The sequence below is a fragment of the Salmo salar genome, chromosome ssa21 (assembly GCF_905237065.1).
Source record: "Salmo salar chromosome ssa21, Ssal_v3.1, whole genome shotgun sequence".
Taxonomy (NCBI): domain Eukaryota; kingdom Metazoa; phylum Chordata; class Actinopteri; order Salmoniformes; family Salmonidae; genus Salmo; species Salmo salar.
Window position 1 is genome coordinate 16,349,881 of NC_059462.1, and position 25,638 is coordinate 16,375,518.

Here is a 25,638-nt window from a genome sequence, read left to right on the forward strand (position 1 = left end):
AGTATCAGTCAGTATCTGGTGTGGCCACCAGCTGCATTAAGTACTGCTGTGCATCTCCTCATGGACTGCACCAGATGTGCCAGTTCTTGCTGTGAGATGTTACCCCACTCTTCCACCAAGGCACCTGCAAGTTCCCGGACATTTCTGGGGGGAATGGCCCTAGCCCTCACCCTCCGATCCAACAGGTCCCAGACGTGCGCAATGGGATTGAGATTCGGGCTCTTCGCTAGACATGGCAGAACACCGACATTCCTGTTTTGCAGGAAATCACGCACAGAATGAGCAGTATGGCTGGTGGCATTGTCATGCTGGAGGGTCATGTCAGGATGAGTCTGCAGGAAGGGTACCACATGAGGGAGGAGGATGTCTTCCTTGTAACGCACAGCGTTAAGATTGCCTGCAATGATGACAAGCTCAGTCCGATGATGCTGTGACACACCGCCCCAGACCATGACGGACCCTCCACCTCGAAATCGATTCCACTCCAGAGTACAGGCCTCGGTGTAACGCTCATTCCTTCGATGATAAACACGAATCCGACCATCACCCCTGGTGATACAAAACCGCGACTCGTCAGTGAAGAGCACTTTTTGCCAGTCCTTTCTGCTCCGGTGACGGTGGGTTTGTGCCCGTAGGCGACGTTGTTGCCGGTGATGTCTGGTGAGGACCTGCCTTACAACAGGCCTACAAGCCCTCAGTCCAGCCTCTCTCAGCCTATTGCGGACAGTCTGAGCACTGATGGAGGGACTGTGCGTTCCTAGTGTAACTAGGGCAGTTGTTGTTGCCATCCTGTACCTGTCCCGCAGGGGGGATGTTCGGATGTACCGATCCGGTGCAGGTGTTACACGTGGTCTGCCACTGCAAGGACGATCAGCTGTCTGTCCTGTCTCCCTGTAGCGCTGTCTTAGGCGTCTCACAGTACGGACATTGCAATTTATTGCCCTGGCCACATCTGCAGTCCTCATGCCTCCTTGCAGCATGCCTAAGGCACGTTCACGCAGATGAGCAGGGACCCTGGGCGTCTTTCTTTTGGTGTTTTTCAGAGTCAGTAGAAAGGCCTCTTTAGTGTCCTAAGTTTTCATGACTGTGACCTTAATTTTTACATTTACATTTAAGTCATTTAGCAGACGCTCTTATCCAGAGCGACTTACAAATTGGTGCATTCACCTTATAATTAATTGCCTACAGTCTGTAAGCTGTTAGTGTCTTAACGACCGTTCCACAGGTGCATGTTCATTAATTGTTTATGGTTCATTGAACAAGCATGGGAAACAGTGTTTAAACCTGTAACGTTTGTCGTATATACTGGACCAAAGCTCAGCGGGTTGAGTGCTCATTATATATTTATTTAGAACACTTAAGAAAACAAAACAAGAAAACCGTACGAACGAACAGGATTTCAGGCTAAACACAGCTATGCAATCACAACTTCCCACAAAACCCAAACAAAACACACCCCTCTATATAGGACCTTCAATCAGACGCAACGAGGAACAGCTTCCTCCAATTGAAGGCCAAAGCAATAAACTAAACATAGAACTAAAAAGACTAGACTAGAACATAGAAATATACTAACATAGAACATAGCCCGAAAACACTAACCAAACACCCCTCTACATAAACACACACCTCGAAACACATAAAACAAATACCCCCCTGCCACGTCCTGACCAAACTACAATAACAAATAACCCCTTTACTGGTCAGAACGTGACAAAACCCTTTACAATGAAGATCTGTGAAGTTATTTGGATTTTTACAAATTATCTTTGAAAGACGGGGTCCTGAAAAAGGGACTTTTCTTTTTTTGCTGAGTTTATATAGACGGCAAGGATATTAAAACACTATTAACATACTGTACATTTATCTATAGTTCTGTGGTATGAGCCATGTGTCCTTGTAGTCATCTCTTTGTAGTGGCAACCTTATTTTACTGCAGAGTAAATGCCAATGCTGTATGTAGGCCTATGTACCTTTCATTGTAAATACAAAAGCTTACATTTCAAACATACAAGAAGTGGTCACAGACTGATTTTAATACATCACAATTATTTCTATTTATGTACTATACAAGTCTGTATGTTCCGAGTTAGTGCATACTCTGCATCAACCAGTACAGTACATTTAACTCCATAGAGTTTTCTTCACTTAATTCCACTGGGATGTTTGAAATGCTACATATTGGTTCAACATATTTCACAACTCCAAGACAGGACGATGTTCCTCTCTTCATGTTAAGACATTCTCTTAAGAATTGACATGTTCCTTCAGCCGTGCAGCAGGATGACACAACGTGCCCTTTGTTCTCTTTTTCATAGTCTGCCTTTCATCCCACTGGGTTGCATTCCTCTATGCTTCATCAAGGTGCCAACCTAGTCCTCCATCTACCGTACATTCGGGAAAGTATTCAGATCCCTTGACTTTTTCCCTATTTTGTTACGGGACAGCCTTATTCTAAAATTGATTTTAAAAAATGTGACTCATCAATCTACACACAATACCTTTACTCAGTACTTTGTTGAAGCACCTTTGGCAGCGATTACTACCTCGAGTCTTCTTGGGTATGATGCTACAAGCTTGGCACAACTGTATTTGAGGAGTTTCTCCCATTCTTCTCTGTAGATCCTCTCAAGCTCTGTCAGGTTGGATGGGGAGCGTCGCTGCACAGTTATTTTCAGGTCTCTCCAGATATGTTTGATCGGGTTCAAGTCCGGGCTCTGGCTGGGCCACTCAAGGACATTCAGAGACTTGTCCCGAAGCCACTCCTGCGTTGTCTTGGCTGTGTGCTTAGGGTCATTGTCCTGCTGGAAGGTGAACTTTCGCCCCAGTCTGAGGTCCTGAGCGCTCTGGAGCAGGTTTCCATCAAGGATCTCTCTGTACTTTGTTCCATTCATCTTTCCCTCGATCCTGACTAGTCTCCCAGTCCCTGCTGCTGAAAAACATCCCCACAGCATGATGCTGCTGCCACCACCATGCTTCACCGTAGGGATGGTTCCAGGTTTCCTCCAGATGTGACGCTTGGCATTCAGGCCAAAGAGTGCAATCTTGGTTTCATCAGACCAGAGAATCTTGTTTCTCATGGTTTGAGAATCCTTTAGGTTCCTTTTGGCAATCTCCAAGTGGGCTGTCATGTGCCTTTTACTAAGGAGTGGCTTTCCGTCTGGCCACTCTACCATAAAGGCCTGATTGGTGGAATGCTGCAGAGATGGTTTTCCTTCTGGAAGGTTCTCCCATCTCCACAGAGAAACACGAGCTCTGGGAGAGTGACCATCGTGTTCTTGGTCACATCCCTGACCAAGGAACTTCTCCCCCAATTGCTCAGTTTGGCCGGGCGGCCAGCTCTAGGAAGAGTCTTGGTGGTTCCAAACTTCTTCCATTTAAGAATGATGGAGGCCACTGTGTTCTTGGGGACCTTCAATGCTGGAGAACATTTTTGGTACCCTTTCCACGATCTGTGCCTTGACACAATCTTGTCTCTGAGATCTACGGACAATTCCTTCAACCTCATGGCTTGGTTTTTGCTCTGACATGCACTGTCAACTCTGGGACATTATATAGACAGGTGTATGCCTTTTCAAAGTCCTGTCTAATCAATTGAATTTACCACAGGTGGCTCCAATCAAGTTGTCGAAACATCTCAAGGATGATCAATGGAAACAGGATGCACCTGAGCTCAATTTCAAGTCTCATAGCAAAGGGTCTGAATACTTATTGTAAAAAACAGAAATACCCTATTTACATAAGGCTGTAACGTAACAAAATGTGAAAAAAAGGAAGGGGTCTGAATACTTTCTGAATGCACTGTATGTGTCTATGCATGCACTCCATGCAGAGAAACTTAAGTAATACTTTTGTATAGTTTCTCTAATCACAGGGAATGTTTTGAGTCAGCAGTCAGATTCTGATGCCCCTTTACTTCGATACCACAAGTCACATAAGAATATTCTTTGATAATGCAACACTATGTTGTGTCACTATAAGCCAATTACTCCATGGTTTTGACGATTGATCTGCTCTGACAGTAGTGGATGGCATTTAACATTAACTGCCTCTGGATTAGTCTCTGGGCGTAAATGGTGCTGGTTATGGTGGGGCGGGGGTTATGGCTGCCATAATCTCATTTGCTAGGTTGCTGACTTGAGTTTCCAGATCACATTTATTCAAAAACGAGAGCGGGAGAGCAGGAGAGATATCCACCAAGCCTCTGCAAACTCAGCTTTGCGAGGCTGCTCTCTTTCAACTTTGATTGTCCCCTGTGTCGACAGCTCGATCCATAGCATCTGAAGGACAAGGCGCGCACTGGCACTCATAAAATAATGTAGAGAGGTGTCATATTGAACGTGGGATTGCTTTTTAATCCCGGGTACATTGACTATTCTTGTCAATAGAAACCCAATACAACTGCCAGCTTGAGCTTTTTTTCTATATGATTCTTGCTGGGCTTAATTTTCAAAGTGAACGCATAGATGCCAGGGAAGGCTTTTTCTCATTTTCTCCCTCTGCGTATCTGTGGTGACAGCCCCATGCCAAGAGCAACACGCATGAAGCAGAACGATCAGTGTGATCCTCCAACACCGCCTGTTCCCTAAGACAGGATGACCTGATAGGAGATGGACCCCCTCACTTCCTCCTATCCACTTACAACACCCCTACAGCTTCTCGTGATTAACCCTCTGGTGAATACACACCGTTTTGTACAGTTGTGATGATGACTCGGAATATTGAGAATAGCCACGGTTGGGTTTTCAGTAAGAGGATGTTATCTGGTTTTAAAAAGGAAGATTTAGTGGAAAGGTGCAGGCTTAGTCAGAGAGGTGATTTACCTGAGCGATTGACAAAACGTTTTGCTGATGGCCCATGCACGTTGTAAGGCATGAGCCTACATACTTGACTCAAAGAAAGATTCCATTGCCTTTAAAGTGCAGCGGTGACTCCTTCCCACTCCGTATGTGCTCACTGTCAATGCTAGACTAGTATTACCAACAGACAGAAACCGACTGTTTCATCTCAATCTGCCATTAACTTTATTACAGTCTTATGATTTAAGGTTTACTTTTATGCTGGACATCTCAGGTGCTGGTATGTTTCAAGAAAGGAAATCTTTGAGCGGAGTGACAGTTAAGCCATGCACTAATCACGTAGTCATAAGGGAATAGGGAATCACAAGGAGAATGAATTAATAAAAGCTGCCGAGGAATATATGTATAAAGATGTATAAAGAAGTGAGAGTGTCCGTTACGAGGCTTAGGTACAACTGTCATAGCGTCCCTCATCATCAAAACACAGCCCCTTCATCTCCCCTTGGTGGTGTCATGCAAGTGAGAGGCGTGAAAGCACAGCGACACTTGATGGGCCCGTTCGACACTCAGCCGCTAATTCATCATGACAAATGTGCTCAGATGATCTGGCCCAGCAGCACTAATGGGGAGAGGAGAGACCGACTCCAATTAATCCATCCAGCTTTACTTTGGGCTAATTGGAGCGCGTCCCTGCTTCTGCACTGGCCTAGCAGCTACCTGACACCATTTATCTGTGGGCACCATTTTGAGAGATCCATTTTTGTGTGTTTGGCTGAGGCCTGTAAGATGTCTCACTTTTATTTTTCCACCGAAGAGCTCTTCTCAAATTTGACTGACTGCCTCTTACGTAGCAAAATTAGAAATTGTTTTTTTTACATTGGATAAAAGTAGAGACTGGTATATCATGCACTGCAGTTGAGGAACAATGGGAAAGTAATTCTGCTTTGAAAGTTGATAAACTTGTAACCTCATTTTTGAGAAAATGGCCCTAGAATGTTTTAGTACACCTACTGGAGAGCTCTTCTTTGTATACACCCATTCAGCATCGTTCACACCCTCTTAAGCCTTAGCCCCACCCATCTCTTTAAGGATTCACAAGTGAGGCCATGCGCTAAACAGAGTGAGTAGTTTAGTAAACAACCAAATATTTCAAGACTAAAAGTGGTAAAAGTAGTAGCATACAATAAGGAAAAACGGCAGGTAAAAATACACTATCTAGTCCTTAGCCTATATTCTAATCTGTGACGACCCTCGCACTCTGTCTGCCGAATTCTTTCTCTTTGCTTTTGTTTTCCTTAATAGGATGTCGGTGGGTAGAGCCAGGAGGGTCGTCAGCAAAATGGGACAAACATGAGCTCGGGTGTGTCCCGGGGATAAATATTCCTTTCCCCCATACATTGAGGAGACTCTCTCCACACAGACACACTGTTGTTTTTGGTTGTGGCAATTTTGGGGCCTCTTTTTGTTCATTTGTTTTGGCACCTCTCAACACCCCTCATTATCACCATCTATGCACGCATCCACTCACTCTTGCAGACACAGGAGGCAGATGGTTTGAGTCTCTGATATTTATTGTACAACAAGGGGCAGGCAAGAGGCAGGTCGAGGACAAGCAAAAGTTCATAAACCAAGTTGGAGTCCAAATGGTACATGGCAGCAAGCAGAAAAAACAGACTAGGAAAACAGAAACTCGGAAAACACGCCGGTAAGCTTGACAAAACAAGACGAACGGGCAACAGACAAACAGAGAACACAGATATAAATACACTGAGGGTAATACGGAAGATGGGTGACACCTGGAGGGGGGTGGAGACAATCACAAGGACAGATCAGGGTGTGACAACACTACTGACTACACACACACCATTGTTATTTAATAAATATGTTTGTCATTTCTGTATCTTCGTGTTGTCTCCCTCTTTGTTACGAGCTGGTTCGTAACAAATCTGACTTTGGTACAGGTCATGTTCTTCACATTACCGTCTCTGGTAAACACACACTATATCAAATGAAATCTACGTTTATTTGTCACATGCACAGGATACAGAAGGTATAAATGGTACAGTGAAATGGTTACTTGCGTAGTAGCAATATCAAAAACGGGAAGTGAGAAGATAAAAAATATTTTATAATTATGAGAAGATGTTTACACGACGCACTTCTCTAAATTGATGGGTCATGTGAAGGAAATGCTATAACCCCCCCCCCCAGCCACATCTAAGTGGATGGGTCACTATTGTCTAGACATGTACACATGTTCATGAAATACACTAGATGACCGTAGTCACCCCCAGACACAGCTGGCTGACTTGATGGCTCATGTAATCATCAGGTGAAGTGGAGTCTTTTGTTTAGACATGTTTAGCTAGCTAAACAATGAACCGGCATAATCCCAACTCATACTACTACCAATATAAACATTGCCATAGCTGTAGTATGAATCTACAGGTAGCTAAAGAGCTAACCAACTAGGTTCAATGTTATCTTGGTAACATTAGGCTATAACTAGCAATGCAAATGGCTTTCTTATTCGAATAATATTACTACACAGATCATACACGTAATGTTAGCTAGCGAGCCAGCAACCTAACGTTCTCCAGCTAGCAAACAGTACTCTAGACTCTTACCCATATACATGGCTGAACGCTTCACAGCAGACTGGAACCATTTAACTTAGTTTTGTTTGTAGCTACATCTTGTTTGGCCAGCATTGTCAAGTCACTCAGGTTCACACTGACCGTGGCATGTGCAGAAAGTAGCCCATCACTTTTTACAACTAATCTGTCGATAGCGCCTGCTAAATTCAAGGCATCAATGTTTAGAAAAGTTGCAAAACATTTCTAGTTCTCAACGGCTAACAAATCTTTCAAAAACGTGCATTAAAAAAAGGACTATCAACACATACTGAGCAGCTCACATTATAGACAGAAGCATGCAAGATGGCAGACCAATCCAAACTCATCTCCCGGCATGTCCAGCCCATCCATTATATCAGCCAATCATGGCTAATGGGAAGGTTCCTGGCTTTTTTCGTGGCTAAACCAACTAGGCTCGTAATTTAACAATTTATTTGTATTTACGGATGTAATAAGTTTGTTATTAAAGCACATGAAAGTTCACATGTTCCAGAAGGCATTTCTGACAAAAAAAGCATTTTGATAAAAAAGTTATGTTTTTTTAATTAAATGTTTTATTTCACCTTTATTTAACCAGGTAGGCCAGTTGAGAACAAGTTCCCATTTACAACTGTGACCTGGCCAAGATAAAGCAAAGCAGTGCGACAAAAACAACAACACAGAGTTACACATGGGATAAACAAATGTAGAGTCAATAACACAATAGACAAATATGTATACAGTGTGTGCAAATGTAGTAAGATTAGGGAGGTAAGGCAATAAATAGGCCATAGTGGCAAAATAATTACAATTTAGCATTAACACGAGTGATAGATTTGCAGATGATGATGTGCGAGTAGAGATACTGGTGTGCAAAAGAGCAAAAATAAATAACAATATGGGGATGAGGTAGTTGGGTGGGCTATTTACAGATGGGCTGTGTACAGGTGCAGTGATCGGTAAACTGCTCTGACAGCTTATGCTTAAAGTTAGTGAGGGAGATATAAGACTCCAGCTTCAGTGATTTTTGCAATTCATTCCAGTCATTGTTAGCAGAGAACTGGAAGGAAAGGTGGCCAAAGAGGAGTCGGCTTTGGGGATGGCTTTACCTAGCAAAGACTTATAGATGACCTAGAGCCAGTGGGTTTGGCGACGAATATGAAGCAAGGGCCAGCCAACGAGTGCATACAGGTCACAGTGGTGGGTAGTATATGGGGCTTTGGTGACAAAACGAATGGCACTGTGATAGACTACATCCAATTTATTGAGTAGAGTGTTGGAGGTTATTCTGTAAATGACATCGCCGAAGTCAAGGATCGGTAGGATAGTCAGTTTTACGAGGGTATGTTTAGCAGCATGAGTGAAGGAGGATTTGTTGCGAAATAGGAAGCCGATTCTAGATTTCATTTTGGATTGGAGATGGTTAATGTGAGTCTGGAAGGAGAGTTTACAGTCTAACCAGACACCTAGGTATTTGTAGTTGTCCACATATTCTAAGTCAGAACCGTCCAGTGTAGTAATGCTTGTCGGGCGGCTGGGTGCAGGTAGCGATCAGTTGAAGAGCATGTATTTGGTTTTACTAGCATTTAAGAGCAGTTGGAGGCCACGGAAGGAGTGTTGTATGGCATTGAAGCTCGTTTGAAGGTTTCTTAACACGCTGTCCAAAGAAGGGCCAGAAGTATAGAGAATGGTGTTGTCTGTATAGAGAATCACCAGCAGCAAGAGTGACATCATTGATATATATAGTGAAAAGAGTCGGCCCGAGAATTGAACCCTGTGGCACCCCTATAGAGACTGCCAGAGGTCCGGACAACAGGCCCTCCGATTTGACACACTGAACTCTATCGGAGAAATAGTTGGTGAACCAGGCAAGGCAGTCATTTGAGAAACCAAGGCTGTTGAGTCTGCCGATAAGAATGTGGTGATTGAGTCGAAAGCCTTGGCCAGGTCGATGAAGACGGCTGCACAGTACTGTCTTTTATCGATGGTGGTTATGATATTGTTTAGGACCTTGAGCGTGGCTGAGGTGCACCCATGACCAGCTCGGAAACCAGATTGCATAGCAGAGAAGGTACTGTGGGATTCAAAATGGTCGGTGATCTGTTTGTTAACTTGGCTTTCGAAGACTTTAGAAGCCAGTTTACGTTCAAATGCTTCTCCTGTGACATATGCTTAGTTTCCTGAAACGAGTATGTTATGGATTCTAATTTTATTTTATTTGTCACATATTCCAAATAAAAGAAGTGTAGACTTTACCCGTGAAATGCTTACTTGCGAGAAACAAACAACTTTGTTCTGAAACTCGTCAGTCTATTATTGTTTTGAGAAATGAAGGCAATTCCTGTCACGTCCTGGCCAGTATAAGGGTTAATTGTTATTGTAGTTTGGTCAGGACGTGGCAGAGGGTATTTGTTTTATGTGGTTCAGGGTGGTGTGTTAGTTAGGAGGGCGTTTGATTTATTATTTCCGGGTTTTGAGTTATGGTCTATGTTTATGTATTTCTATGTGTAGTCTAGTGAGTGTGTTTCTATGTTGAGTTAATTGGGGTGGACTTCCAATTGAAGGCAGCTGTTTGGTGTTGCCTTTGATTGGAAGTCCTATATTAGTTGGGTGTGTTTGTCTTGTATTTGTGGGAGATTGTTTTTGCATTGCGTGTTTTTGTTAGCCTGCAAAACTGTCATTTGTCGTGCTTATTGTTTTCTTGTTTTTTTGTGTTCAACGCTTGTTAATAAATTAAGAAAATGAACACCAACTCTGCTGCATATTGGTCCACCTTTTCGGACGACGATTTCGCTATATCGTCCTCCGACGAAGAAAGCCGTGACAGAATCTCCCACCAAACCAGGACCAAGCAGCAGAGGAAGGAGCAGAGGAATTGTGATTTGGACAATCGGGAGAGATGGACATGGGAGCAGGTTATGGCCGGAGAAGGCCCATGGAGTAAGGCTGGTATGGACCGGGAACGTTTCCAAGGGACACGACTGGCGTATAAGCACGAGAGGCACCCCCAATAATTTTTTTTGGGGGGGCACACGGGTAGTTTGGCTAGGCCTAGGAAGAGCCGGAAGCCAGCTACCCGTGGTTATATGGAGGAGCGTATGAGGTGGAGAGCGCCATGTTTCGCTGAGGAGCGCACTATTTCACCCATACGCACGCACAGTCCGGTGCGCGTTATTCCAGCCCCTCGCAGGTGCCGTGCTAGAGCGGGCATCCAGCCTGGTAGGAGGATGCCTGCGCAGCGCATCTGGTCGCCGGTACGCCTCCGAGGACCAGGCTACCCAACTCCCGCTCTACGCACGGCTACCATCAGGCCCCTGCACAACCCAGTCCGCCCTGTACAAGCACCCCGCTCGTGCAGGGCTACTAGTTCCATTCATCCAGGACGGGTTGTGCAGGAGGTAAGATCAAGACCGCCTGTGCGCCTCCATAGCCCTGGGTTTCCAGCTCCTGTCTCTCGTGCGGACCCGGAAGTGCGTCAACCCAGTCCGACTCGTCCTGTTCCCGCTCCCCGCACTAGCCTGGAGGTGCGTGTTCCCAATCTGGTACGCCCAGCCAGCACCACGCACCAGGCTTCAAGTGCGTAAACCCAGCCTCGCCAGTCAACAGTCACCAGAGCTGCCCGCCAGTCAACAGTCACCAGAGCTGCCCGCCAGTCAACAGTCACCAGAGCTGCCCGCCAGTCAACAGTCACCAGAGCTGCCCGCCAGTCAATAGTCACCAGAGCTGCCCGCCAGTCAACAGTCACCAGACTGCCCTGAACCGCCGGAGTGGCCAGACTGCCCTGAACCGCCGGAGTGGCCAGACTGCCCTGAACCGCCGGAGTGGCCAGACTGCCCTGAACCGCCGGAGCTGCCAGACTGCCCTGAACCGCCGGAGCTGCCAGACTGCCCCGAGCTGCCAGACTGCCCCGAGCTGCCAGACTGCCCAGACTGCCCCGAGCTGCCAGACTGCCCAGACTGCCCCGAGCTGCCAGACTGCCCAGACTGTCCCGAGCTGCCAGACTGCCCAGACTGTCCCGAGCTGCCCAGACTGTCCCGAGCTGCCAGACTGCCCAGACTGTCCCGAGCTGCCAGACTGCCCAGACTGCCCCGAGCTGCCAGACTGCCCAGACTGCCCCGAGCTGCCAGACTGCCCCGAGCTGCCAGACTGGCCAGACTGCCCCGAGCTGCCAGAGTGGCCCGACTGCCTGGAACGGCCAGAACCGGAGCCACCTCCTGATATAGGTGGGTTGGGGAGGGGGGGTGTAGCACAGTGCCGTCGTTGACGGCAGCCACCCTCCCTTCCCTCCCTTTTAGTAGGGGGGAATTTTTGTTTTGTTGTTTTTTTTTTTTTTTTTACATTTTAAGGTGCTTCCGGGGTTAGCACCTTTAAGGGGGGGGGGTATATCGCTATATCGTCCTCCGACGAAGAAAGCCGTGACAATTCCAATGCGAGAAATTGCCAAGAAACTGAAGATCTCGTACAAATCTGTGTACTACTCCCTTCACAGAACAGAACATGGAATAGCCTTAATTTCTCAGAACAAGAATAGACTGACGAGTTTCAGAAGAAAGTTCTTTGTTTCTGGCCATTTTGAGCCTGTAATCGAACCCATGAATGCTGATGCTCCAGATACTCAACTAGTCTAAAGAAGGCCAGCTTTATTGCTTCTTTAAATCAGGACAACAGTTTTCAGCTGTGCTAACATAATTGCAAAAGGGTTTTCTAATGATCACATAGCCTTTTAAAATGATTAACTTGGTTTAGCTAACACAATTGGAACACAGGAGTGATGGTTGCTGATAATGGGCCTCTGTGCGCCTATGTAGATATTCCATAAAAAATCTGCCGTTTCCAGCTACAAAAGTAATTTCCAACATTAACAATGTCTACACTGTATTTCTGATCAGATGTTATTTTAATGGACAAAAACATTTGCTTTTCTTTCAAAAACAAGGACATTTCTAAGTGACCTATACATATATACATGTTTTTTTAACTGATAAATCAATCAATCCAAATTGTGCACCGGCCATTTGGTGAAACAAAACACCAAAAATTTGAATGACGTTCAGAGATTGTCAAGCCATGCCTTTAATACTGGGTAGGCCTACAAAGTAGGGATCGATGTATTTTCTGTTTGTCGAGATTGACATAGTCTATTTATTGTGGTGTTGAAAACGCAAACCATGATATTGAAGCTCCCGATGTTGATATGCTTTGTTTCTTGGTTGTGTGGTGCATTGGCACAGAGACCTGTTGGTGGAAAATGTGTTGCACATATTTAATATAACTTTTAATATGGCATCCACATGTAGAAAATCTGATTTCCCCCTAGCTGATCATTGTCTGCAGCCGGCTCTGACTGTAGTGTAAATGAAACAGGCAGGGAGAGTGAGCTTGTTCCTGGTGTTCGGCGAACCCTCAACCTTCTGGCCCATAGCCCTGCGGGAGATCAACTGTGCCACAAAAACAAGTGACAAAGTCAATAGCCACATATATAAACACAGGGTTGCTACAGTTATTGTTATTTGCTGCCGTAAACATTATTTTGAGTTCATGTGAAGGGGGAGGGTGTGCTTTTTTCTTTTTACAGAGTCAGGACCAGCCCAAACCCCCCAGTAAATGTCAAACTGTCTCTCATGTGTTTTGTCAGACATAAATTGTAATTTCTGTCATTCCATTTCTTAGCCCTGTTTACAATGAGAATTAAATCGTTTTTTTATTTTACCAGGTAATTTGACTGAGAACACATTCCCATTTACATCAACGACCTGGGGAATAGTTACAGGGGAGAGGAATGAGCCAATTGGAAGCTAGGGATGATTAGGTGGCCATGATGGTATAATGGCCAGATTGGGAATTAAGCCAGGACACCGGGGTTAACGCCCCTACTCTTACGATAAGTGCCATTGGATCTTTAGTGATCACAGAGAGTCAGGACACCCGTTTAACGTCCCGTCCGAAAGACGACACCTTACACAGGGCAATGTCCCCAATCACTGCCCTGGGGCATTGGGATATAGATATTTTGACCAGAGGAAACAGTGCTTCCTACTGGCCCTAAAACACCACTTTCAGCAGCATCTGGTCTCCCACCCAGGACCAACCCTGCTTAGCCTCAGAGGCAAGCCTGCAGTGAGATACAGGGTGGTATGCTGCTGCATGATTTCATAGTTTATGCAATACTGTGCTTCTGTACATTTTCTGTTTGTTTGCGGTAGTGGTGCGTGGGTAAAATCACTGGGGAAGCCAAGCCAGGGGAAAAAATACATATTACAACCTATGTGTTGTGATAACTGTGTTGTTTGCTCTATAACCTGTTAGTTCATATGCCTCTACTAATCCAGCACCATTTCAACTTCAACATCATCTAATCACCTCTGCTTAGTCTAATACAGTGACAACTAAAAGATACAAAAAACGATTTAGTCCAATCAACGTAAGCTATATAAATATTATGTGGCTGTCCATGGTACTGGTGTGTGTGTGTGTGTGTGTGTGTGTGTGTGTGTGTGTGTGTGTGTGTGTGTGTGTGTGTGTGTGTGTGTGTGTGTGTGTGTGTGTGTGTGTGTGTGTGTGTGTGTGCATGCTTGCAAGTAGAATAAAACATGTTAACTCACCCTACTTGTAGAGGAATGGCAGCAATGCCGTCCTCTTCTTTTTCATTTTGATGAAACTGTCTATGACTCTGTCATACAGTACACACTAAATGCGGAAGACACATTTCAGTTGAATGCATTCAGTTGTACAACTGACTAGGTATCCCCCTTTCCTTTTATTTTTTGTTGTCCTAGGCTACCTGGCTAAAATGCTTGCTTGCTTGCTAGCCTAACTTCCTTTCATGGGTAATGATGCACCAGCCTACTACTTCTAGCTACATGTTTAACATCCATCCTCTCAGGCTTGGGGCACAATGTATACGTTTATGATTGGATCAGAATCGTTGTTATAATCATTGGCCAGTACAGAGAATTAAGTAAAACCACAAGTCCAAATCCCTATCTCCATCCATGGCTAATTTAGGAATGGGACAATTTTAGCTAGCTAGTTAGCCACCGGAAGACAACAACACAACGAGATGCAACAATTCCATTTTATTTCTTTGGATTCTGATGATGTCATTGGTGTGAAGCCAAATCCAACCTGGCTTCCCTTTACACTTTTTTTTGGTGTGACAGGACCATTCGCAACTGTGCTCACTCAGTTTAGCTCAACCCTGATTGGCTATTATTTTATATATAAAAAATGATCAGGGAGACCAAATGCTCGCTAGCTTCCCTTGCATTCAATGCTAGCTAAACTCAGCAAAAAAAGAAATGTCTTCTCACTGTCAACTGCGTTTATTTTCAGCAAACTTAACATGTGTAAATATGTGTATGAACGTAACAAGATTCAACAACTGAGACATAAACTGAACATGTTCCACAGACATGTGACTAATAGAAATGGAATAATGTGTCCCTGAACAAAGGGGTGGGTCAAAATCAAAAGTAACAGTCAGTATCTGGCGTGGCCACCAGCTGCATTAAGAACTGCAGTGCATCTCCTCCTCATGGACTGCACCAGATTTGCCAGTTCTTGCTGTGAGATGTTACCCCACTCTTCCACCAAGGCACCTGCAAGTTCCCAGACATTTCTGGGGGGGATGGCCCTAGCCCTCACCCTCCGATCCAACAGGTCCCAGACGTGCTCAATGGGATTGAGATCCAGGCTCTTTGCTGGCATGGCAGAACACTGACATTCCTGTCTTGCAGAAAATCACGCACAGAACGAGCAGTATGGCTGGTGACATTGTCATGCTGGAGGGTCATGTCAGGATGAGCCTACAGGAAGGGTACTACATGAGGGTGGAGGATGTCTTCCCTGTAACGCACAGCGTTGAGATTGCCTGCAATGACAACAAGCTCAGTCCGATGATGTTGTGACACACCGCCCCAGACCATGACGGACCCTCCACCTCCAAATCGATCCCGCTCCAGAGTACAGGCCTCGGTGTAATGCTCATTCCTTCGACAATAAACACGAATCCGACCATCACCTCTGGTGATTTTACACGTGGTCTGCCACTGTGAGGACGATCAGCTGTCCGTCTTGTCTCCCTCTAGCTGTCTTAGGCATCTCACAGTACGGACATTGCAATTTATTGCCCTGGCCACATCTGCAGTCCTCATGCCTCCTTGCAGCATACCTAAGGCACGTTCACACAGATGAGCAGGGACCTTGGGCATCTTTCTTTTGGTGTTTTTCAGAGTCAGTAGAAAGGCCTCTTTAGTGTCCTACGTTTTCATGACTATGACCTTAATTGCCTACCATCTGTAAACTGTTAGTGTCTTAACGACCGTTCCACAGTTGCATATTCATTAATTGTTTATGGTTCATTGAACAAGCATGGGAAACAGCGTTTAAACCCTTTACAATGAAGATCTGTGGAGTTATTTGGATTTTTACGAATTATCTTTGAAAGACAGGGTCCTAAAAAGGGACGTTTCTTTTTTTGCTGAGTTTGTGTGGCAACAATGTCATACTCTTTCTGACCAAAATGTGTGACTGTCAGACCCTAAACACAATGTCATTGTTATTACCGTTGAATAAATTACTATATGCTGTTTCAAATCATATGTTGTGGGCTGTCTTGACTACAGCTGTGTGTGTGATGTGACAACACATTCCTTTGGCACGAAGTGGAGCCTTTTGGCAAGAGCAGGACGTTCCTGTTCTAAAGTTAGACTTGATCTGACTTTTAATTAATCCAAATGGATTTGTATCTCTCCAGAGATGCAAAACTGTATGAGTCATACTGTAGAATATGAACGGATTGTTTGTCCGTTGGAACAAGAAAAGTGTGATTTCATGCCATAGTTGTTTTAGGTGAATCATTCTCAGCTATTAGCCCTTGAGAGCTGACCTAAAGTGTTGTAATTATCATGAAAGGAATGACCTCATCTTAGTCCATTGAAGTACGGGTCTATGAAATCCAGGATGATTTTTTTTGTCTGTCAATTCAGCTTTTGCTTCAAGAAAAACAAAGGTTTTCCTCGGAGGGTGCACTTCAGCCTGGTTAATGCTGCCTCCTGTTTCTGGAGCCGTATTTTTCAAAGGTTGTGTGTGGCACATCTGTGCAGCTATTGTTTATTCATGGCGTAAACCCTTTGAAATGTGTTAAGATACTTCCCACTCATTATAAAAATCCTGCCACCCATGGATTAGGACTTTGATGTCACCAATCCTGCTTCAAAGGCTTATTTCGCTGCTATTAATCACAGTTTAGCCTCTGAAGATATAGCCAGAGAAAACATTTGGACATCTTGTGCAGAAACTTTGAAATGTTTCAGACTGTCTTGCATATGCTTGGTTCATATCCTCTCGTCTATGTGCAGGAGGGACTGTAGCACCGCTGTGCAGACAGCTGTGCTGCTGATTCCATAAAATCCAGCTCAGACTGGTCCTAAACTGCCCTTTCTGTCTACCTGAAGGATTACCCAACACACTGGTCCACACAATGGAACTGGCCTACTCTCAGAGTCATGCTTGTTGAAAGCAGGAGTTAACTTGATTTTCCTCTCTATGGCAACTGTAATACTCTGGGTACAGTAGTTGACTTTTTCTATTGAAAGGATTGCTCTGTATAATAGACAGTATACTGTAACTGCCAAAATAAAGGAAACCCCCAACATAAAGTGTCTTCACAAGGCGTTGGGCCACCACGAGCCAGAACAGCTTCAATGCATAGATTATACAAGTGTCTGGAACTCTATTGCAGGGATAGAACAGCATTCTTCCACGAGAAATTCCATAATTTTGTGTTTTGTTGATGGTGGTGGAAAACTCTGTCTCAAGCGCCGCTCCAGAATCTCCCATAAGTGTTCAATTGGGTTGACTGGTTACTGAGACGGCCATGGCATTTGGTTTACATGATGTTCATGATAATCAAACCATTCAGTGACCACTCGTGCCCTGTGGATGGAGGCATTGTCATCCTATAGGGGCATAGCCATGCTAGCCAAAATAATGGCCTTCCCAGCAGTTTTATACATGACCCTAAGCATGATGGGATGTTATTTACTTAATTAACTCAGGAACCACACCTGTGTGGAAGCACCTACTTTCAATATACTTTATGTCCCTCATTTACTCAAGTTTCCGTTACCTGTATGTGGTATTGTATTGACGTGTTGCTTTGCTGTGTTGGTTTGAACAGGTAATCTGGCCACTTCCAGGGCGAGAGTCACTGCTGCCTCAAGGTCACTGTCACCCCAGCTCAGCTCAGGACACCACAAGGTGGGCTCTTTCTCCCTTAACCCTTTATACAACTCAAAAACATCATGGTGGTGGCTATTATTTCATCCAAGTTGAGACCACATCACTCCTTATATAAGATTACAGGCATTACATCAAAAACAAACAGTAGAAATCAAACACAACATAGCATTCGCTTGTGACTTCCATTAAAGCAGATCGATTTGAATCATTTGAACATTGAGAACCATTTGAGTCCATTTGCACCATGCTCTACCTTTAACTGCGATTCCCCCTGGCACTACAAGGATGAATTGTCAAAGGGGGCATATCTCAGTGGTCCCTTCTGTCAACAGCTGGTGAGGAAGGAGGCTTTAAATGCTGATTGCTGATACAGACAGCTTGCTCTTACAATTCCTGTTGTAAAGAACAACATGTTGAATTGTAGAAGTTTGGTGGATGTTAAAGGCCTCTAGACAGCGTGAGGCCACAGTTAGGCCATAAACAATTACATCCTGCTACAGCCCTCTGAAAAGGCTATCTGGGGTTATACCTCACCTATAAACTAGTGTAGTAAACCTGACTTTTGCACATTCCCCCTCACTGTTGCACTTAGTGTACCATAAAAGTAATTGTCAGCGATTTATACAAATGATACTCTGCTGCTCTGTTCATCTCTCACTGTCTGAACTAACCTCCTTTAAGGAGAACCATTCAGCAAATCATAATGTCTAGTTAAGATTTTGTCCATTCTCAAATATTGTATATTAAGAAAATACTTCTCACGTTAGGATTTTTGGTGTTGTACCCCTTAAAGGGAATGTCAGATTATTTACTTCTTGATTAAATTGTTTTTACCCTCATCTCATCAATCTACACACAATACCTCATCATTTTTTTGCAAATGTATAAAAATAAAAAAAATATTCAGACCCTTTACTTAGTACTTTGTTGAAGCACCTTTAGCAGCGATTACAGTCTCGCATCTCCTTGGGTATGACTCTACAAGCTTGGCATACCTGTATTTAGGGAATTTCTCCCATTCTTCTCTGCAGATCCTCTCAAGCTCTGTCAGGTTGGATGGGGAGCGTTGCTTCACAGCTATTTCCAGGTCTCTCCAGAGATGTTCGATCTGGTTCAAATATGGGCTCTGGCTGGGCCACACAAGGACATTCAGAGACTTGTACCAAAGCCACTCCTGCGTTGTCTTGGCTGTGTGCTTAGGGTCATTGTCCTGTTGAAAGGTGAACCTTCACCCCAGTCTGATGTCCTGAGCCCTCTGGAGCAGGTTTTAATCAAGGATCTCTCTGTACTTTGCTTTGTTCATCTTTCCCTCAATCCTGACTAGTCTCCCAGTCCCTGCTGCTGAACAACATCCCCACAGCATGATGCTGCCACCACCATACTTCACCGTAGGGATGGTGCCAGGTTTCCTCCAGACATGACGCGTGGCATTCAGGCCAAAGAGTTCAATCTTGGTTTCATCAGACCAGAGAATCTTGTTTCTCATGGTCTGAGAGTCCTTTAGGTGCCTTTTGGCAAACTCTAAGCGGGCTGTCATGTGTCTTTTACTGAAGAGTGGCTTCCGTCTGGCCACTCTGCCATAAAGGCCTGATTGGCGGAGTGCTGCAGAGATGGTTGTCCTTCTGGAACGTTCTCCAATTTCCACAGAGGAACTCTGGACTTCTTTCATTGTGACCATCAGGTTCTTGGTCACCTCCCTGACCAAGGTCCTTCTCTTCTGGTTGCTCAGTTTGACCGGGCGGCCAGCTCTAGGAAGAATCTCGTGGTTCCTTTTAAGAATGATTGAGGCCACTGTGTTCTTGGGGACCTTCAATGCTGCAAACACTTTTTGGTACCCTTCCCCAGATCTGTTCCTCAACACAATCCTGTCTCGGAGCTCTACTGATAATTCCTTCAACCTCATGGCTTGGTTTTTGCTCTGACATGCACTGTCAACTGTGGGACCTTATTTAGACAGGTGTGTGCCTTTCCAAATCATGTTGAATCAATTGAATTTACCACAGGTGGACACCAATCAAGTTGTTGAAACATCTCAAGGACGGTCAATGGAAACAGGATGCACCTGAGCTCAATTTCGAGTCTCATAGCAAAGGGTCTGAATACTTATGTAAATAAGGTACTTCTGTTTTTTTTTTTTATATACATTTGCACACAAAAAATACAACCTGTTTTCGCTTTGTCATTATCATCAATGTTTTCTTTTTAAAATCAATTTTCGAATAAGGCTGAAACGTAACAAAATGTAGAACAAGTCAAGGGGTCTGAATACTTTCCAAATTCACTGTATCTTCTACCTCATCTTTCTTGAGTCTAATGATAGACTAAAGGTAACATGTGGCGGGTTCACTTACACTGTGGTTTGACATTCTGACATTTTAATGCAGTCTTTGGAAAGGCATCAAACCACCTTATGAGCTACAGCAGTGGTTCCCATCCAGGGGTACTAGGGCTCCTGGGGGTACTTGACGTATCCACAGGGGGTACTTGAGAAGACTCATGAGACCATTGGCCTACTGGTAAAATACACATGAGGGGGTACTTCAGGGGTACTCCTGTTAGAGCAAAATTGAGTTGGTGGTACAGTAACAGAGACAGGAAACACTCAGCCACACTATACCTGCTCTGTGAGAATAAAGTACCTGCTAACGGTTTGTCAAACGCTGAAACATGACTGATGTAAAATGCATGCTCGCTTTAGCTCAATCAAAGTCGGTGGAAAGTTCGAAACAGTTCATCGATGAGAAGCTCATAAAAGTTATCATCGCAAACAAATGATGGAACTAGTGCAGACGTGTGGACGGCCCTGGTTAAAATACACGAACAGAAGTAGTTGAACAGAAAGAGGATAATTGCTGGTACTTCTATCTGAACAGCATTGAACATAGTAAACTGTCAGAACATCCAATTACTCCATGAAGTTTTTCAGAAAATGTTTGACATACCTTTCCCCCTGTGCTGAGATGAAATAAAGCATTAAGATATGCACTTTGCTGTGTAGACTTACTATGAAATAAAGATTGAGTCATACATTTTGATGAAGCCATGATATGTGAGGACCGTTAAAATGCTTATATTGCGTCCTCGTTAACCCGTTGTTGGAAGGACTATCTGGTTTGGGATGGCAAGCCTCATTATACAGAGCAGCGTTAGCTGCAATTCTCCCATGGCCCTACACTGTTGGCTTTAAGTGCTTATGGTGCTGCTGCCCTACAAAGACAACACTGAACAAGCAACAATGTACTGTTTTCCATCCCATTGTGAGGGAAGGAATTATTGTGACAGCTTGTGTTTAGGTGGACACCATGGAAATGATGCGGCACCCTGAGGAAACCACCAACATGAGGAGACAGACATCTCCCTCACCATCATCATCATCATCACTATACCCAATCATTCCATTTCAGCAATGTTTTTCATTTAACTCCAATACAGTACAGAAATAGAAAAGGGTTTTCCTTTTTTATTCGATTTATATCCACCCGTGAATAAGAATGTCAGTAAGAAGATTGTTTTGCTGACACAATGACAAAACAGCATCAGCACGATATCTGGGAATTCCACAATGACCGTAGGAAATAATGCATAATGCAAATAATAATCCCTGTTTTCTTGTTTGCTCCACCCCCGTCGCCTTGCTTTGTCTCCTCACTGCGTTGGCAGTACTCCCTGATGGATCTACTGTCTAAGATGGTGGTGGGTTGGCCCCACTTTGTGCGCTGCATAAAGCCCAACGATGACAGACAGGCGCTGGGTTCCTGTAAGGGGAGGGTGATGGTGCAGCTGCGTTACACTGGAGTCCCGGAGACAGTGAACATCCGCCACCAGGGCTACTCCCACCGCATCCTGTTTGAAGAGTTTGTTAACAGGTAACAACCGCGATGTACTGGGCGCCGGGGCGCTAGCTGTGCACTCACGCTGAGTGCTGACACAACCCCAGAGTTAGAGCAGAACAAGTGCACGGCGTGTGCTACATCACACAAAACACGGCTTCCTTAATTGGAAAGGAGTTAAAAACTTGAGCAGAGCAAGCGGCTCACTAATTGGCAGTCGTTAGTGATAGCATAAGACTACATCTCTTAACTGGGTGGGTTCACTTCACGGAACTGGGAAATAAGGTCAGAATTCAAACAGAGAGGAACTCTGAGGCTGAGGATAGACATTTTAATTGATTTCTTTACTATTCATGAAGGGTTTGTTTTTGTGCTCCGTGTCCTGGACAGAGTCTATATCTGGTATAGGAGCCCATTATTCCCTGGGTGGTTATCATGAATGATGAAATTGGGTTACTGAATTTTTTCTATTAGATACAGGATATTAGATAAGGTTTTTATTTGTTTTCCCAATGTCTGGCAACATCTGCCAATGTGAGAGGTATGAGAATTTCTTCCGTTGAAACGGCCTAATAAAATATTAAGCTTAGATTTGATTTTTATCCACACCAAAAAATCCAAAAGCAGGTATTTAAACCTTCTTGAATCCTGTCAAGAATAAAATACATACTCAGACTCGGTCCTTGGGGAAATGTAGGAAACCTACGTTTGATCAATTATCCTTTGAAAAATATTCCAGGCACCTCCAATGGGGAGCTTTAATACGATATCAAATGTAATTAGCTTGGGCTTGTGGCCTATGTAAAAAGCAGTGAGATGGCTGGTTAGTTCCGCTGCTCCAGGGGAGCTTTTAAAAGATTGTGTGTTTAATTTAGCCTGATTTCTTGCAGAAAACCCTCAATGACCATATGCTGTTCTTCTGCCTGTCCCAATTCTAGGACGGTGTTGGTGAGGCTATTTTCACAGTGTTAAAGGTGACAGTTCACCTGACAATGGGCTGTTAACCCTCAAATAGAGTGTGTGTGTGTGTGTGTGTGTGTGTGTGTGTGTGTGTGTGTGTGTGTGTGTGTGTGTGTGTGTGTGTGTGTGTGTGTGTGTGTGTGTGTGTGTGTGTGTGTGTGTGTGGTAAAGGGGGGCTAGATTCTCAAACGTTCAAACGCTGCAGTCCTATTGTGTTACTGGATGGAATGGACCTATCTATTGTTTGGAGTATAGGAGACCGTATCTTAGCATGTCCCTGGCTTTCTGTCCTCCTTCAGGACTACAACCTTGCGATTGAGTCCACCCCATCCCATCCGAGCCAGGCAGAAATAATACTGACAGACTCAATAGTTAAACTGCACCTTAAGTGGAAAACTGATTTAAATGTGTGCTCTCATATCAAAGGCTCGTCTGATGTTACCAAGGAGTGTGCTTTGTATTTGCCATCAAAGAAATAACAGGTATCAACAGGAATTAGAATGAAAGGCTGTGGGATGGGGTGGGGGGTGTTCAAATATGTTTTTCTTCCAGCTCCATTGTTTCTTTGACCAACACCAGAACACAAGGAATGAACCAGCAGTTTGGGAGCCTTGATGTCCCTGAACAAACAGTTATATCAGCTCTGTCCTGTGCAGGTGTTTTGTAAACTGTGACAGGCAGGACAGTCAAGGCCTTAGACAATGAAGTAGAGGCATTCCATGGAGTTGATTTACACAGATTGGCCCTGATGGGCATCATCTGTGTAGTGATTGAAATAAGAGAGCGTAGTCCGTTCAAAAAGAGCTCAGACAGTAGGCCTCTGTTAGCGGCTCATGGCTCAGTGAGTCTCGTTTTCTTTGTGCACTGTGGGTGGACCCATGCCTCAGATCCATGCATGGTCATTCATTTAATTTAGATTTAAATTAAAATTAAATAAACTTGTATGAAGGAAGAGTCTCTGAACGGTCTGAAAACATCAATTCACAGCAAAACATATGATTACGATATACACTATATATACAAAAGTATGTGGACAGCCCTTCAAATTAGTGGATACTGCTATTTCAGCCACACCCGTTGCTGACAGGTGTATAATATCTAGCACACAGCCATGTAATCTCCATAGACAAACGTTGGCAGTAGAATGGCCTTACTGAAGAGCTCAGTGACTTTGAACGTGGCACTGTCATAGGATGCCACCTTTCCAAAAAGTCAGTTTGGCAAATTTCTTCCCTGCTTGAGTTGCCCCGGTCAATTGTAAGTGCTGTTATTGTGAAGTGGAAAGGTATAGAAGCAACGAGGCTCAGCCACACAAGCTCACAGAACAGGACCGGCGAGTGCTGAAGCACATAGTGCATAAAAATGGTCTGTCCTCGGTTGCAACACTCACTACCGAGTTGAAACTGCCTCTGGAAGCAACGTCAGCACAATAACTGTTCGTCTGGAGCTTCATGAAATGGGTTTCCATGGCCGAGCAGCCACACTCAAGCCTAAGATTACCATGCGCAATGCCAAACGCCGGCTGGAGTGGTGTAAAGCTCGCCGCCATTGGACTCTGGGCAGTGGAAACGTGTTCTCTGGAGTGATGAATCACGCTTCACCATCTGGGTTTGGCGCATTCCAGGAGAACGCTACCTGCCCGAATGCATAGTGCCAATTGTAAAGTTTGGTGGAAGAGGAATAATGGTCTGAGGCTGTTTTTCATGGTTCGTGCTAAGCCCCTTAGTTCCAGTGAAGGGAAATCTTAACGCTACATCATACAATGACATTCTAGATGATTCTGTGCTTCCAACTTTGTGGCATCAGTTTGGGGAAGGCCCTTTCCTGTTTTAGCCTGATGGTGCCCCATGCAGAAAGCAAGGTCCGTACAGAAATGGTTTGTCGAGATCAGTGTAGAATAACTTCACTGGCCTGCACAGAGCCCTGACCTTAACCCCATCGAACACCTTTGGGTTTGAATTGGAATGCAAACTGCGAACCAGGACTAATCACCCAACACCAGTGTCTGACTTCACTATTGCTCTTATGGCTGAATGGAAGCAAGTCCCCTCAGCAATGTTCCAACATCTAGTGGAAAGCCTTCCCAGAAGAGTGGAGGCTGTTATAGCAGCAAAGGGGGGACCAACTCCACATTAATGCCCATGATTTTGGAATGAAATGTTCGACGAGCAGGTGTCCACATACTTTTGGTCACGGAGTGTATGATAAAGGTCAGACAGTAAAAGCTCAGATATCTTTCCCTCACCCCTTTTTCGTAGGTATTACTACCTTGCTTTCCGGGCTCACCAGGTTCCTGACACCAGCAAAGAGAATGCCGTTGCCATCCTGGAGCGGGCCAAACTAGAAAACTGGGTCTTAGGGAAGACGAAGGTAAAGTGGGGATGATTATCCAGATACATTATAGTAATGTTTGTTTCCAAACCTATGGCTGGCATCTCAACTCTGTCCATGGATTGAGGTGCTTCAATGTTAAGCTCCCTGGGTGTACTGTGTGTCAGTTGTTCCTGAAGTACTACCATGTGGAGCAGCTGAACCTGCTGCTGAGAGAGGTGATAGCACGGGTGGTGGTGATGCAGTCCTACATCAAGGGTTGGCTGGGGGGCGAGGCGCTACCCACAAGAGGAGGAGAAGAGAAACCCCGAAGCCATCATCCAGTCAGGTATACCTCCACCTGGCATAATCTGGACTAGTTTTCGTTAAAGAGATTAGTTTGATAACCACAGTGTGAACTATAGGGGCCAAAAGAGCAATGCATCAGAGAGTAGACAATAAGAGCTCTGAGAGTTCAAAGGGATCTAGCTCATTGCCACCTGGTTGTGGTGTGTTTTGAAGTGGGATCTCGTGCTGTAGGTGCTGTCTATGTTGTTTCACTGAGGTTGATCAGTAGCTTTTTTCTCTCTGTAGCCTGGAGGGGCCACACTGCCCGACAGAATCTCAAGCAAACCAGAAAGGAGTGGGAAGCTGCAGCTGTTTGCATAAAATCAGGTAAAGCATTGGAGATATTGTTGTATTGTTCTCAGAAGTACTCAACACACTCAGTAGGGCACTTCTGGAATGTATGTCCAGTTTATGTGCTTGGGGGGGTTTTCTTTCAATATTTTTAAGAGAAATGAATAAAAGACAGAAAATCGTACGGTTTCATAAAATACCTTATTGATCTCAATAAGCATTCCATGAAACAGTAATCATTCA

General features: G+C 44.5%; 1 pseudogene; it reads left to right on the plus strand.

Moving 5' to 3' along the window:
• The window catches only part of LOC106581706 (myosin-IIIb-like), a 77,878-nt pseudogene that overhangs the window by 26,972 nt on the left and 25,268 nt on the right, over positions 1-25,638 (plus strand).